Raw genomic sequence first — 14,533 nt, forward strand, 5'->3', positions numbered from 1 at the left:
TGTTTGCCAGCACATCAAGCCTGGGTCCATCCCTGGCCTGGTCCGTGCTCATCACGGATAGACTCGAGAAGATTGGTTCCACAACAAACCATTCCATACAGTTAGGCAGACAGAAAGATGTCTGGTTCCACTAGGACTCTGCTGTGCTGCATCCTGCTCAGACACAGAGCAGAGAGCCAAACTGAAGACCTTGAGGGGTCCTGACAGCAGCAGAGCAAGCTGCCTGTGAAAAGGGCTTCTGGTATCCCTGGTGTTTCTATCAGCCTCAAGTATCTTTGAGCCCAAAACTCTGACTTATTCAAACTGACATCTGGTAAATGTCTGGAAGAAAGTCACCTTATTGGGAATGTGGTAGGAAGCCCAGTCAATACATTGTGTGCAAATCTTGGTTTCTTGGGAAATGTATAAAAATCTCAAAATAAACATCACACCAAACCAGAGCTTCTAGAAGAGAAGTTGATCTATGCTTAAAATCAAGATAAATGGGCTTTTGCAACTTGGTTCAGTAAAAGCTAACACCAAGGCTAGGAGTCTAGCTCACTGCTGGTAGAGTGCTTGCCTAGCAGGCCTGAGGCACTGGGTTCAATTCCCCACTACGGGGTGGGGGGAAACTACTTAATATTGAGGGTCCTTATGTTTTGGGTTAGTGCTCTAGAGAGAAGGACAGTCGTCATGAAGACACACTCAAACACTTTATTAGCTTGTCCTCACTTATGGTTGCTCATGAAGGAATTGTAACAGATTAAAATCATTTCACAATGACAGACATTCTCAGTCACATCACAGAAAGCTACATTTGAAGGCAGGAAGGGTACAGGGTCTCAAACAAGCTGGTCTTTCTCATGATCTTTCTGGTCCAGCTTCTGGATGCTAGATTATCAACATAGGCCACTGATCCAAACAGAAAGTGACATGTTAATGGGCACCTGTATTACTGGTGATAAATTTTGGGTTATCTCCATTGTATCTCCATCTCTTGAGTTCAAATGTAAAACCTGGCTTTTTCTATGGCATTAAAATGTTGATGCGGCATCCAGCTGGTTGAACTAGCAAGAAAACACCTATTTAAAAAGCTTCCCTGGCAGATCTCCAACCAGTAATGTATTCTGATATGTAACTGTGGACAGTAACTTTCCAGAATGTGAATGACATGGAGGAATTTGCAGTATTAATTTCCCACATCTACTTTTTACCACTTTTTAGACTTTTTTCTCTTACCGCTTTGTTTTCTTTTGAAAAACTGCCCAGGTTTCTTGTTTACTTGTCCTTCTCCGCTTCCTGATGTTTATTCCTTTTGGTAATGCTTTATTATTATAAGGCTCGTGGCTAGAGAGGGAAAAAAAAACAGTGAAGTATATCGGATTACTTATAGTCAAGTGATACTGTTCTTAAAATACTAGCAACAAACACAGAAAAACAGTGGACGGGAGTCAGGACGCATGGTTTCCAGGAAGCTCATTGCTACCTTGGGAATGTTCCTATTAGGTGACCACGTTGGGTCATTTCAGCACTGGACAGTGGAGGTTGGGGGGTCCACTGTACAGGGAAACAGGTCAAGATGTCAGCCCCAAAACCAGCCCTGGAGCTGACCTCAGAAGACAGCCTTTTTCCACAGCATACTTCCTCATGGTCGGGCTCTGCTCCCCTTGTTCTGACCTGTGGAGCAGATAGTCATGGCTGCCCTCAGTGTGGTTAGAGAAAACAGCATGGAGAAGTCCTGTGTGGGAAAGCGTTTATCTGACGTGCCCTCAGCTCTGTTTAACACTAAATAGCAACTTAGAGAAACTCCACAACCAGGCCGTTCTATCACTTTGGCTGCTCTACTCAGACTAACCTGGCTGAGCCTCATCCATAACAACATGATAATAAATATCCACAGTGTAGGATTTTTTTTTTTTTCCGAGACAGGGTTTCTCTGTGTAGCTTTGTGCCTTTCCTGGAACTCACTTGGTAGCCCAGGATGGCCTCGAACTCACAGAGATCTGCTTGGCTCTGCCTCCAGAGTGCTGGGATTAAAGGTGTGTGCCACCACTGTCTAGCTGCGTAGGATTTTTAAATGTAGACATGGATGTCAGAGGTGGTCAATGGGTAAAGGCATTAGCCCCTATGCCTATTGACCTGATCCTGAGTTCCAGCCCCAGAACCCAAGTGGTAGAATAAGAATCAACTCCCATGGCACACACACGTTTCCCACACACAATAAGTCTTAGGTGCAGTACTATTATTTGGCAAGTGTTGAGGGCTTACTGTATAACTCTCAGTAACTGGGGGTAGTTTCCTGAAGCAAACAGCTTCGCTGTGTTATCATTTTTCACCCTACACAGTACCCTATGATAAGATCTTGTCTGTCCAAGGTCAGATGACCAGAACATGCTAGGGGGTCCAAATTGCAGGTCTATGGCACATAGCTGCTGCTGCCAGCCCTTGGATCTACACTGAGCCTGTTTTATTCAGGAAACAGCTAGGCAGTCCCAGCTAAGACAGCTCCAGGGCATCTCTAAGAACTGCCAGCCCCAAGCAAGCCAACAAAGCTCTTGCTCGCTGCTCTGAAGACCTCTGTTCCCAGGCCACCCTGCACCCTCAAGGCCCTGATTTGCAAGGCAGATTCAGGGTTGAGTGCGGGGCGGGCACCACTGTCAAGAGGCCACTGCAAACACTCTGCTTAAAAGTCAAGCACTTTTGAAAACATCTGCTTGAAACTGTAGGCCGTGATTAAGATGAAAAACAAACTCAGCTGCCAAGCAACCGAGGATGGAGGATGAGGAGAAAGGAGCCAATGGGAACCAAAGGGAAGCAGCTAGTTAGTTAACCCGTGACCACAGATGGTCCCAATGAGGCCCCGCCCAAGCGAATAACTTCAGAACAAGAGCGGGACGGCTCTGCCAAGTTCCAATATGGAAAATATAAAACTTCTTTTTTTTTTTCTTTAGTCACACCAACTATAGGCCTAGTGTTTAGTGGGAAATTCCCTTCAACTTTTGATTCTCTCCCAACACGGCCATCCCAGGACGTCTGAGTGGGCGAGAGTCTGCTTTGGTCAGGCAAAGGCTCTGTGTTCGCCTCCCTGGCAAGGCAGGCAAAAGGCCTGGGGCTGGCACCTTAAGAGAGCAGCTTTCTGCTCCTGCCCAGCATTCTTATCTGGACAGAAAACAGACCCAATCCGGCAGGAATTTGGAAGGAGTTCTGCCCCTGCCTTCCCAATTCACACAGATGGTGGGAGGCAAAACAGGGTGGAAATCCAGGCAGCTTGGAGTCTTCACTGCCCTGGCAACTTCTTCCATGGCTCCATGGCAGATTTCACCTTATCTGACCATGACGAATGTGCTTGCCTTAAAAAAAAAAAAAAAAAAAAAAAAAATTGTTTATCCTTTCCTTCTGGTCCCTACATTATTATTAACTTGACAACATCCCCCTTCCAACCTCAAATGAGATGACTTGGAACTCAGCTCCTCATGTGGAGCATGTTGCTAAAGTGGAAAGGCATGGAACAGACACAGAGCGGTGCTTCTCAACCTTCCTAACACTGCCAGCCTTTAATACAGTTCCTCATGTTGTGAGGCCCACCCCACCCCCCACAACCATAAAATTATTTTCCTTGTTATTTCATAACTGTAATTTTGCTGTTATGAATTATAACGTAATTTTGTTTTCCAATGGTCTTAGGCAACCTTTGTGAAAAGGTCATCCACCCCCCCCAATCAGGGGTCGAGACCCACAGGTTGCGAACCACTGATCTAGAGGCCCTGTGACCACAGGAGATATGACAACCCAGGCTTGGCTTTGGGCACAGGGGCAAGACATTTACTAGGAAACAGACAGTCTTGCCACATATGGTTTGTATAAGCATCTTCAGCTCAGGTCTCCCATCTCACTAAACCCTACATTGAATCAATCACCCTTACTCTGTAGAAATTCCACCATCCCCTTTCTCACGGCTTTCAGTTATGATAACGTTAAGCCTCAGATTTTTTACAATAACTTTGCCGTCCTTGTTTTAACCTGCCGTTTTCCCATGCATCCTACACTTGGATGTCAGAGCATCTCTCCTGTTGCTGGGAAGTGTCCATGCTCCCTGTTGCCCTTATAGGTCCAAGGTCAAGTTCTTTATCAGCAAATTCTTGCACCTTTGTGACCTCCCCTGACTGTGTGAATTCTCTGCTCCAAAAACAGCCGTCTTGCCTTGGTCTTTTAACATACTTCTTACTCATCCTGCTAGACTCTTCGTTTCTGAGACCCTGCTCTAACTTAGGAGACCCTGCTCTTGCAGGGAAGAACTGGCAGAGTCAGGAGCCGCCATGCTCACTGGGGTCAACACTCTTCTTCTGTCTAGCTTTGCTCTTGAAATTCTTAGAGCATCCGCTGCTCCAGCCATCTAGCTGCAGCTCTTATGGTTTGTGTGTGGGAAAAAGAGCTTATATTTGTAGGCTGGTGTGGAGGTTTGAATAAGATTGGCTCCCATAGGCTCAGAGAGTTTGACCACTTAGTCACAAATGAGCGGAACTCTTTGATAGGATTAGAAGGATTAGGAGGTGTGGTCCTATTGCACCATGCTCCCTGCCATGATAATACTTGACTAGGCCTCCGAAGCAGTAAGCAGCCCCCGATTAAATGCTTGCTTCCATTTGCTTGAGAATTTCTCTGCTTATACAGATCAAACAAAAATGCAATAGGCTTCTTATTTATTTCAAACCTGGAAGGATTGATTAGCCAGTACCCAAGGTCCATACGAGTCCTGCAGCAATAGATTCATGACTAAGACAGCTGGAATATCCACATGTAGGGCTACAAGGCTCCTTACAGCACAAGGTAGACTTTATGATAGAAAGGGAAGAGTGTGTGCCTCTCTTCAATGCTGGTTCTCACATACCACTGCCTATTTTCAGAATAGTGGGGTTTCAAGGAGTCGAAATCTGAACCTAGTGCTATGAGGCATAGTTGTCAAAGTGAAATGACAGACCATGAAACAACAGTTTGTCAGCCTAATTTGTAGCTCAAAACAGAACAGACTTTCCTGAACAGTCTGCAGTTGGATTTATGACTTTAAAATATTAAGCAGGAAGTATGACGTGGGTTTCGTGTGACTTCCTGTCCCAGACATGCAAATGCTACAGGCTTGCTTCCTATCCTGCCATCTGCACCATTGGAATGTTACCGTCTTTTGAGTCAGACACAGATCTCACTTTTACCATCAAGTGTTTTCTGACCACCTCAGCTACAGCTCACACCTCCCCTTCCTTCCTTCATTCACAGAACAGTTAAATGACTCACAAAGTCCCAGGCAGTATGCTGGCAACAAAAATACAGACAAGAGCTAGTGAGATAGCTCAGTGGACGGATTCATAATAACAATAATAATAACAACTCTGGTGAGAACTGTGCATAAGGTTGCATCCCATCGTTAAAGCATTCAAGAGGCAAGAAGATTGTAAACTCTGGGCCAGCCTTGGCTACATAGCAAGACTCTTTCTCTGATGTCTTTAATAAAATAAAAATCCAAATCCTTGCCTGGTCCCCAGCTCACCCCCTGGTTTTCTCCTTTCTACCCTCTCTGTTTTGGGGATCAGAAGGCTGGCCTAGCTTCTGACAAGCCCTCAAGCATTCTGTTCCCATGTCAGGAGTCTTCAATGTCATCATGCTACCATCAGAAAGCTCCTCCTCCTAATTTGTATATGACCCTGTCTTCCCAGTGGTCATTGCTCAGTTCGTCTGACCTACCCCACATTCCCTAACTAAAGGGCCTCCAAGCCACGTGTCTCCAAGCCACGTGTCTCCAAGCCACGTGTCTCTGAGCCACGACCCTAGTTTCCTCTCTTCTTCCTGGGTTTGTATTTTGTTCTATTACCATTGTAGAGTTGGGTGCAAGGAATGAAAACTAGTTGGGACTGTTTAATTTGTGTCTCTGTGATGCGTAGAACAGTGACTGGTATGTAGTTGGTGTTCTATAGATACTGGATGGATGGATGGATGGATGGATGGATGGATGGATGGATGATGGATGGATGGGTAAATGGGTGAGTGAATGGATGGATGAGTAGATGGGTAAGTGGATGGATGGGTAGATAGGTGGATGGATGGGTGGATGGGTGGATGGATGGGTTGATGGGTGGGTGAATGGATGGATGAGTAGATGGGTAAGTGGATGGATGGATGGATGGATGGACGGACGGACGGATGGATGGATGGATGGATGAATGGATGGATGAGTAGATGGATTGATGGGTGGGTGGGTGGGTGGGTGGGTGGATGGATGGGTGAATGGTGCATGAATGGATGGGTGGGTGGATGGAACGTGCAGTATTATGAACACCATACAGAGGAGCCAAACAGAGAGTTTGTTTTGAGCATGTAAAGGTTTGGAGAAGGAGGTAGCAACAACGCAGAGGCGTAAACAGTGTGACACCAGTCGAGCTGACAGTACATTCAGCTGTCTGGAGAGTTTAAGCTTTAGTCTGAAAGTTGGGAAAAGCCACTAAAGGGACTGAAAAATACATGATCGTGTTTGCATTTTGGAGCAACATATAGGGTAACAGTCATACCACAAGAGAAGGCAAACTGGACGCTGGGATGTGATACAGATAAAGCTTAGCATAGAGAAGGAAGGGGGGTGTAGTTGGCAACCCTTCGAGTGAGCCTCCCTGCCTCGAGTCATGGAATAATAAGGTCAAGAGGACACCTGTGAGGAGGAGGGGTGGGGGGCAGAGCTGTTTGGGATGGCTGCCAGCTTTCAGATTAGAAGAACGTTTCCCATCCCGACTCTCAGAGAAAACTAGACTCTGGGGACTTGTATGGTACAAACTGAGCTTACTGCTCTTCTGGATGTCTAGAGTGGTGGTAGATATGTGTGTGCTGTGAGAATCGAGAAAATATTCACGAGGCTTCCCTTTGTAAGGCAGATGGATAGCCGCGGTGCTCTGGAATAGACATAGGCACACGGTTTAGAGAGGTGGTGAGTTCAGCTTTTAAGACGATGAAGTTTTGAATGAGAGATGAACAGTGAGCTATGAAAGAGAAAAGATGACACCAAGGGTCTAAAGGAAGTTGTTTAGAAAGAGCATAAACAAAGGAAAGTCCATAGCAGAGCTGTATTATCTAAAACTCACCTTAAAGCTGCAGGTTAGAAGGCATGACGAGGTCAAGGGTCAGAGGAGAGATATACATAAGAAGACAGGAGGTTGTGATGAAGTCTTACTGCCTGGGGCATGATGTTGAAAATGTCTAAGCAATTTCAAGGGGAAAAAATGTAAGGTCAGGGTTGGAAAGAAGGCTAAGTGAGCAGGAGCAACTTGCTGTACAAGTGTGAGGACTGAGTACAAATCCACAGCACCCAGGGGAAAGACAGAGTGCAGCCACACATGTATTTGTAGCCCCAGCACTGTGGGGAGCTGAAACAGGAGGATCACTAAGACCTGCTGGTTGCGCTTAAGTCTAGATTCAATGAGAGACCTCCGCCTCAAAGTAATACTGAAAATGTCCTGGGAGAGGACCCTGATGTCCTCTGCTGGGCTCTATGTATGCATTCATGAACATGCTGTACGCTCTCACACAGGAAGACAGGGAGAAGGTCAATGCTGGCAACCACAACAAAGGAGAAACAGGAAATGGAATATAGAAATAGAAGTTTGGATTCTGGGAAGTCTAACGTCAAGGCACCCACAGAGTCTGGTGAAGGAACCAAAGACCTTGGCTGGTTCTCTCCAGTGCTTCTGCAAGCATTAAGCTATGGTCGCAGTGAAGCCAACATACGATTGCTTTTGCAAAGATCCTACCTTTTAAAAAAGATTTATTTATTTTTATTTTTGGCATATGAGTGTTTACCTGCGCGTATATACGCACACCATATGCTGCAATGTCTTCAAGAGCCAGAAGGGGACATCAGATTCCCTGGAACTAGAGTTTTAGATGGTTGCGAGTCCACTAACAAGGGCTAGAAAGCCAGCCAGTGTCCTCTGTAAGAGGCAATAGCTCTTAAAACCCCACTTTTTAATACCCCAAGGGTGGGACTAAGTCTCCATGTGTGTTTTGGAGGGGACCGATTCAAATGATAGCAGCGCTCTTCTGTCTGCCTCCTGTGACGATCACAGTCATTTCAGGAGTTAGATGGAGTAAGCAGGAGTGAGTTACCCACGTAGTGGCAGAAGTAATTTCTCAGAGTGACGTCTCTGAAAGGGGTGTTACCATGATGGATTATAATGGACCCTTCACTCATCAGAACCAAGGCCAGGCATTCTACAAGCAGACTACTTCAAAGTGGTCAATAGAGCCTATATCCAATAAACAAGTTCTGTGGAGTCCACCATTAAAATAAAATACCTCAATTTTTTTTTTCCAGTGATGTGAATTTAATTTGTTCTCATTTATTATGGCTACTTCCTGGGAGTTGGAAATGATTTCTGAATGTTCCCATCATTTTTAGATTCGAGATCCATTCCATTCAACACGCCTCTCTGCAGATTGAATCGCTTGCTAAATTTGAAAGAGATCGATAAATAGCAACAGAAACTATGGGAGGTCATTTAGCTTTTATTATTATTATTATTATTAACAGACCCAATAAATCTGAGCAAATTTTCTTCAAATAAATCAGCTGGAAATAAAAAATTGCTTTGGAGCAATCTACAAGGTTAAGTCTAAAAATAAAATTTTTACTTTTCATTTGTGGCTGGCATTAACATGACAAAGCCTTGGCCGAGTTTGCCTGGTGCCTGGAGACTCAATGTCTCCTCCTCCCATTTGCTTTGCTGACTACAAGGAAGGGAACAGATTTGAAACAAGAGAATGACAGTATAAATAAGATCCTCTGGAGGTAAAGGTTCCAGGGTACAGATAATAATTCTGATTTTTAAGCAACATGGTTTTTGAGTTTTGGGGGGTTTTTGTCTGGAAACCTTTCCTTTTGAAAGCGGCCTGGATCCTGTAGCTACAAGACTGATTTGATTTGGTTTCAGCTAGACAAAGAGTGACGCGGCTTTGGCTTTGGCGACCACCCCAGAGCACAATTTTCCCTTTGGTAAGCTTTGGTGATTGTCAACAGCGATTAATTGGCTAATTAGAATTTCAAAGGGCACTGGAAACAGTGGTGACCATAAGGGGGATGACAGGAGAAGTTCAAGTTCATGATGACCCTTTTGAAGTCACTGAGGCTTGTCTCCCAAGGCTCTCCAAGCCTGTTACTTCACATTCCCTGTATTGGCCAATTTTTGTTTGTTTGTTTGTTTGTTTGTATAGATGATGTTGGTGTTCATGAATGCATGCATGTGTGTGTGTGTGTGTGTGTGTGTGTGTGTGTGTGTGTGTGTGTGCAGATGACCACGCACATATGTGCTCATCCATGTGGAGACCAGACATCAACCCCAGATATCATTCATTCCTCAGAACTGTCCACCTTGTGTTTTTGAGACAGTGCTCCTCATTGGTACTTGGGGCTCACCATATAGTTGCTGGCTGGCTTGCAAGCCCCACAGATCTTCCTGTCTCTATCTCCCCAGGACTGGATTACAAGTACATGCAGCCACACCCAGCTTTTTCTGTGAATGGTGAGGATGATTTAGGTCATGGTGTGTGCTCAGCAAGCGCTTTACTTGACTGAACCATCTCAGCCCCACACTGGCTTTCTTTATTGTGTTTTACATCTTTGTTCAGCCTCCTTTCATCCTTCTTCCCTTTGCTATAAAACAAAGCTGAGACATGTTCCTCTTTTCCTTTATAAAGCTTATTTGCCTTCTTGAATTCAAAAACACATTGAGCTCTTCCTAATCCAAGATCTCACTTGATAGAGTGGAAACATCTCGCTTTGTATTTTCCTCTCCTGCACCAATAGGTCACAATAGCAAATGGATTCCTCAGCAGAGAATCCTTTAGGAGGTTTTAAGAGTTGTCAATTTGTACAGATCAGTCAACAGTCAGGATTTTTTTTCCCAGATAGAATCAGTATCTCTTAGCTTAATAGCCTGGCAACATGAAAATACTTCACCAATTTTCCCTCTTGCTTTAATTAAAACTAAGAACCAGGTGTTCCTTAGGTGGAGAGCATGCCACCCTGAAGCCTGGTATGGAGGGAAAATAGGGCCTCACCCTTGGGAAGGGGTGCCAGTGGTACTTGGTGCCAATTGGATGCCTCCTTCACTCAGCTTGACCTTAGAACTGCTGACTCCTTACAGCCAGAAGTATGGCACCATCCATCTCTGGCTGGCTCCTTGCAAGATTTCCAGCTTCCCGCAGGATCTGCAACTGGTTTGTCCAGTCAATACTAGCAACACCAGGGTGGTGACTACACACACGATAATGCAGCATCCTCCACATTAGAGAAACTGTAATAAATGCACAAAATCCCTTGGCCTCCATTATCTTCTAACTGTGATTACTGCAAGCAAAGGGCTTTGTTTTTTAGTTTTCCCGGCATGCTTCCCCTGTGGTATTCTTCACTCCCTCCACAAGTCTGTGTAGGAAGTGATTCCTCTCATCAACTTCCCGAGAAGGCTCGGGCTTCTCTTGGGGGTTTTCCATTCCAACTTTGTCTCAGTTGCACTTACCTGACCTCTCGGCTCATTCCCCTACCTATCTAATGAGGGTAATAACAGATCACAGGCAAGCTGATCCTCAGATGAAAGGTAACTAGAGCTTTTTAAATACTATCCTCATCCTCAAGTGGAATGGTCCTTCTGGGTGTGGCTGGTACAAGCAGAAGACAATCTTGAGAACTCCTCCAAAAGAGACCTGAGAACTGAATGTTTCTTGGAGGCAGAGTCTGTGCCTAGGGGCATAGACTGGAGGGCTGTGGTATACTCCATGGCAGGCTGCTCACTCAGCTTCTACAATGCCTGGTATTCAATCCTCAGTTTTAAAAGATTTAAAAAAAAAAAATCATCACAGAGCCTAGTTGGATACATAGAGATGTCGGTTTTGCTTCTGATTGGCTAGGTAGACCACCTCTCTGACTTTTCCCACCTGTGATTGATGGGCATCATTACGACCCCCCTCTGGAGACTATAATTAGGAGTATACTCTTTATACATTATATTAAATTCTTAGGGAAATACGTTCATTCCAAAGCATTGTGTAAAATTAAAATTTCACGATTCTAGTAATACTAAGGTAAAGATCTCTCTGTGTCTGAAAAAGTAAAAGTTGTGACTGTCATATGCATGGCTGTCATTATTGACATGGTCAGGGTGTCACTCAGGCAAGAGGAAGTCAGAAAGAGGTTTCAGCCTGTACAAGGAAGAAGCAACCACTTGGTATGACAATGTCTCCACCATCAATCTTTAAACTGCTGCTTTTCTATTTCTGAAAACTGTTTCTTCATGTAACAAATTTTAAATTTTAAATTTGATACATAGACTTATATACCATACCCCTAAATAGGTGTAATTTCATTACTCTGTTGCTAAGGAGGCTGCAAATATGGAATGAGATGAGGATGGCATGCAATTGTAAACATTATCTCTTTATTAAAATTTAAAAATGGGGACTGGAAAGAGGGCTCAGCAATTAGGAGCTCACACTGAACTTGCAGAGGATGAGTTCGATACCCAGGACTCGAGTCAGGCAGCTATATAACTATATAATATGTAATCAGCTCCAGGGGGTCAAAAACCCTCTTCTAGCTTCCGTGGGCACCCACATTCATATGCACATACACACATACACATAAATAATGAAAAATAAAATAATTCTTGGAAGATGGACGAAGAGTAGGCTTTGTCTGCTTTACTGACTAAACCATCACAAAATCTGGAGGAAGTGACATAAAATTTTGATGTGTGGATTTATCACACTTATTCTTGAAATATTTGGACCCATACAGTATTCTGGTTACAACTGAAAAAATAAACTACAGTAACCCTGTGCTGTTTGCCTGGAGTTGTAGGCATCCATCTCTATAAAGTCCAAACTGCTTCACTTGACTGACATCAAGATGTCATAGAATTATGCATAAGGTAAAGACAGAAAACATTTCATGTTCAAGGGTGTCTTGATTAGTCAGTAAAAGGAAAGTCTCCAAACTTTCCTTTCTATATCTATTTTTTTTGTCTCTCTCCAAAAGTTTTTCCAACACCTGCACAATGTACTATAGTATGATTTAAGATGGAAGATGGATATGCTTTTTTTTCTACAATCACAGGAAAAACGTTGCTAAAATGTTTCCTAATTAATTATAAACCAAGCTTGCTTCCCCTTCCCTGTAGATCATTCTAAGGGGAAAAAAAATAGAGATTGATCCCTTCAACAGGCGAAGCATGTGTCAAGGTAGCTGTGAAGGTTAGAATCTCAAATGTACTGCAGAGACTCCTGTTTTAAGTACATAAATGTGGTCTTGTAGCACTGTCTTCAAGGCTGTGGAGGCCTTAGGAGGTGGGGCCTGGCTGCAGGAATTAGGTCACTTGGGGCGGGCCTTCCTGCGAAGGTCTACCCAGTTCCGGTTCTGATTGGTCATGATGTAAACAAGCTGCTGCCACACATTCCCATAGAATGCAGCAGTTCCCATGCTTCTCCACCAGGATGGATTGAAATTCCTCTGAAACTGTGAGCTGTAATGAGCTGTCCCTCCCTTGACTTGTTCCTAAAATGTGTTTTGTCACGAACACAGTGACCTTCTCCATCCACCCCAACAGACGGGGAAGATCATGTTATAGCTTCCCACAAAGATCATGACAGTTTGCTTCTCATTTGCAGATGAGGGCTGGGGGGTTGAAGGGCGCAGTAAATGAAGTGTTTGCCACATGAGCATAGGAACCTGCATACGATCCCTACAGGCCCTGTTTTAGTTAGGGAAAGCAAGCAAGAACCAATACTATGGCCACCTGTTACAAGATAGAATAAACTAGAACATGAGCAGGTCAGAAATGCTGCTAGCTGTGGTTTAATAGGAGTCTTGGGAAGGCTGTAGGTGTGAGAAGGCATTTTCTTTCAACACTGGCCTACCTTCCTCCTCTACCCAGTACACAACAGATCTCAGTTATCCCTCTGTACCCCAGTGCAATATACAGGTCACATGTGGGAATTGTACTTATAGAAATAAATTTATAAAGAATATACACGTGAATGTTTCACATTTACCCATTTACTTGTGGGAGTGTGTGTGTGTGGAGGTCAGAGGACAACTTGAGAGAGCCAGTTCTCTCCTACCACAGTGTGAGTCCCAGGGATTAGTCTCAGGCTGTCAGCCTCAGCAGCAAGTGCCTTTACCCACTGAGCCGTCTCACAAGCCATATACTGGGATTTTGTTTTTTCATAAATGCAATCTCTTAGCATTAATGCTTCAAAAATAAAAGTTGAAGAAATTGGCCGTCTAGCTGAGTGGTATAGCATGTGAGAGGCTCTGGGTTCAATACACAATCAGATAAAGAGGGAATTGCTTGATGACAGCCGAGCTTGCTACTGCCTCTTTACTTTCTCCAAAAACTAAAAAGTCTTTATAAATATTCAGGAGCTCTGAGGATGTCAAAGTGGCCAGTAGAACACTGCAAATGAAAAACAGAAAATATTTGCAAGACAATTGGCATTTCATTTTTAGAGAAAGCTGCTTCCTACACAAATCGCTCAGCAATTTTTTTTTGCTTTCATTTTATTTAAAAATAAACCCAACAGAGGAACTATAGTAGAAGAAAAGACAGCAAGTCAAGGCCTGCAGTAACCCCCTCTCATCTCCATACATAATGTATGCTTGTGGGATAAACAGGCAATTGATTGCAATGAGAGTTCCCCATTTATCCCGCAGACAAAAATGAAAGGCTGGACTCCTTATCAGATGCTTTATTAAATGAAGGAATTAAAAGAAAACTTGGTTTATTTGATGTCTTATTGTGTCTTAAGCAGTTAGCCAGTTTGTAAGCTTTTGCTTAACTATCATAACTCTATACAATAAATTGATGACTTTTTTTTAATTGTAATAAATTCAGACCTTTATTTTTCAACCCTGAAATTTTCTAATTATACAGTTTCTTTTGCCTGGAGTAAAAATAAATGTGACAATCATGAATGGAACAGGAAAGTAATTATGCCCCCTATACATTTAATCAGTCATTCATTATATATGTGCATTTCTATCTTCTTTTATCTGTTTAAGAGCTTTAGGCTGCTGGTAACAAAGACCCAGATAAAGTAGTTTTAAAAATAAGGACACAAAGGCTGTGGATATGGCTCAAAGTTGGCAAGTACTTGCCACACACGTACAAAAACCTAAGTTTTATCCCTAGAAATTGTGGGATTTTTGTTGTTGTTATTATTTGTTTGTTTTGGGGGGATTCTTTTGTTTTGTTTTGTTTTTTTTAAATGTAGCCACGTGTGGTAATATACCCTTGTAATCCCAAAATTAGACAAGTAGAGACAGGTGAGTGCCGGGGCTTGCTAATCAGCCAGCCTAGCCTAATAGGCAAGAGCTAGGCCTATCTCAAAAACCAAGGCAGACAGAGATGAGGAAGACAACAGAGATTATCTCTGGCCCCTCATGCTCATGTACCTACCTCATACCTTCCTCACATCTCTCTCTCTCTCTCTCTCTCTCTCTCTCTCTCTCTCTCTCTCTCTCTCTCTC

Source organism: Onychomys torridus, chromosome 19 (assembly GCF_903995425.1).
Source record: "Onychomys torridus chromosome 19, mOncTor1.1, whole genome shotgun sequence".
Taxonomy (NCBI): Eukaryota; Metazoa; Chordata; class Mammalia; order Rodentia; family Cricetidae; genus Onychomys; species Onychomys torridus.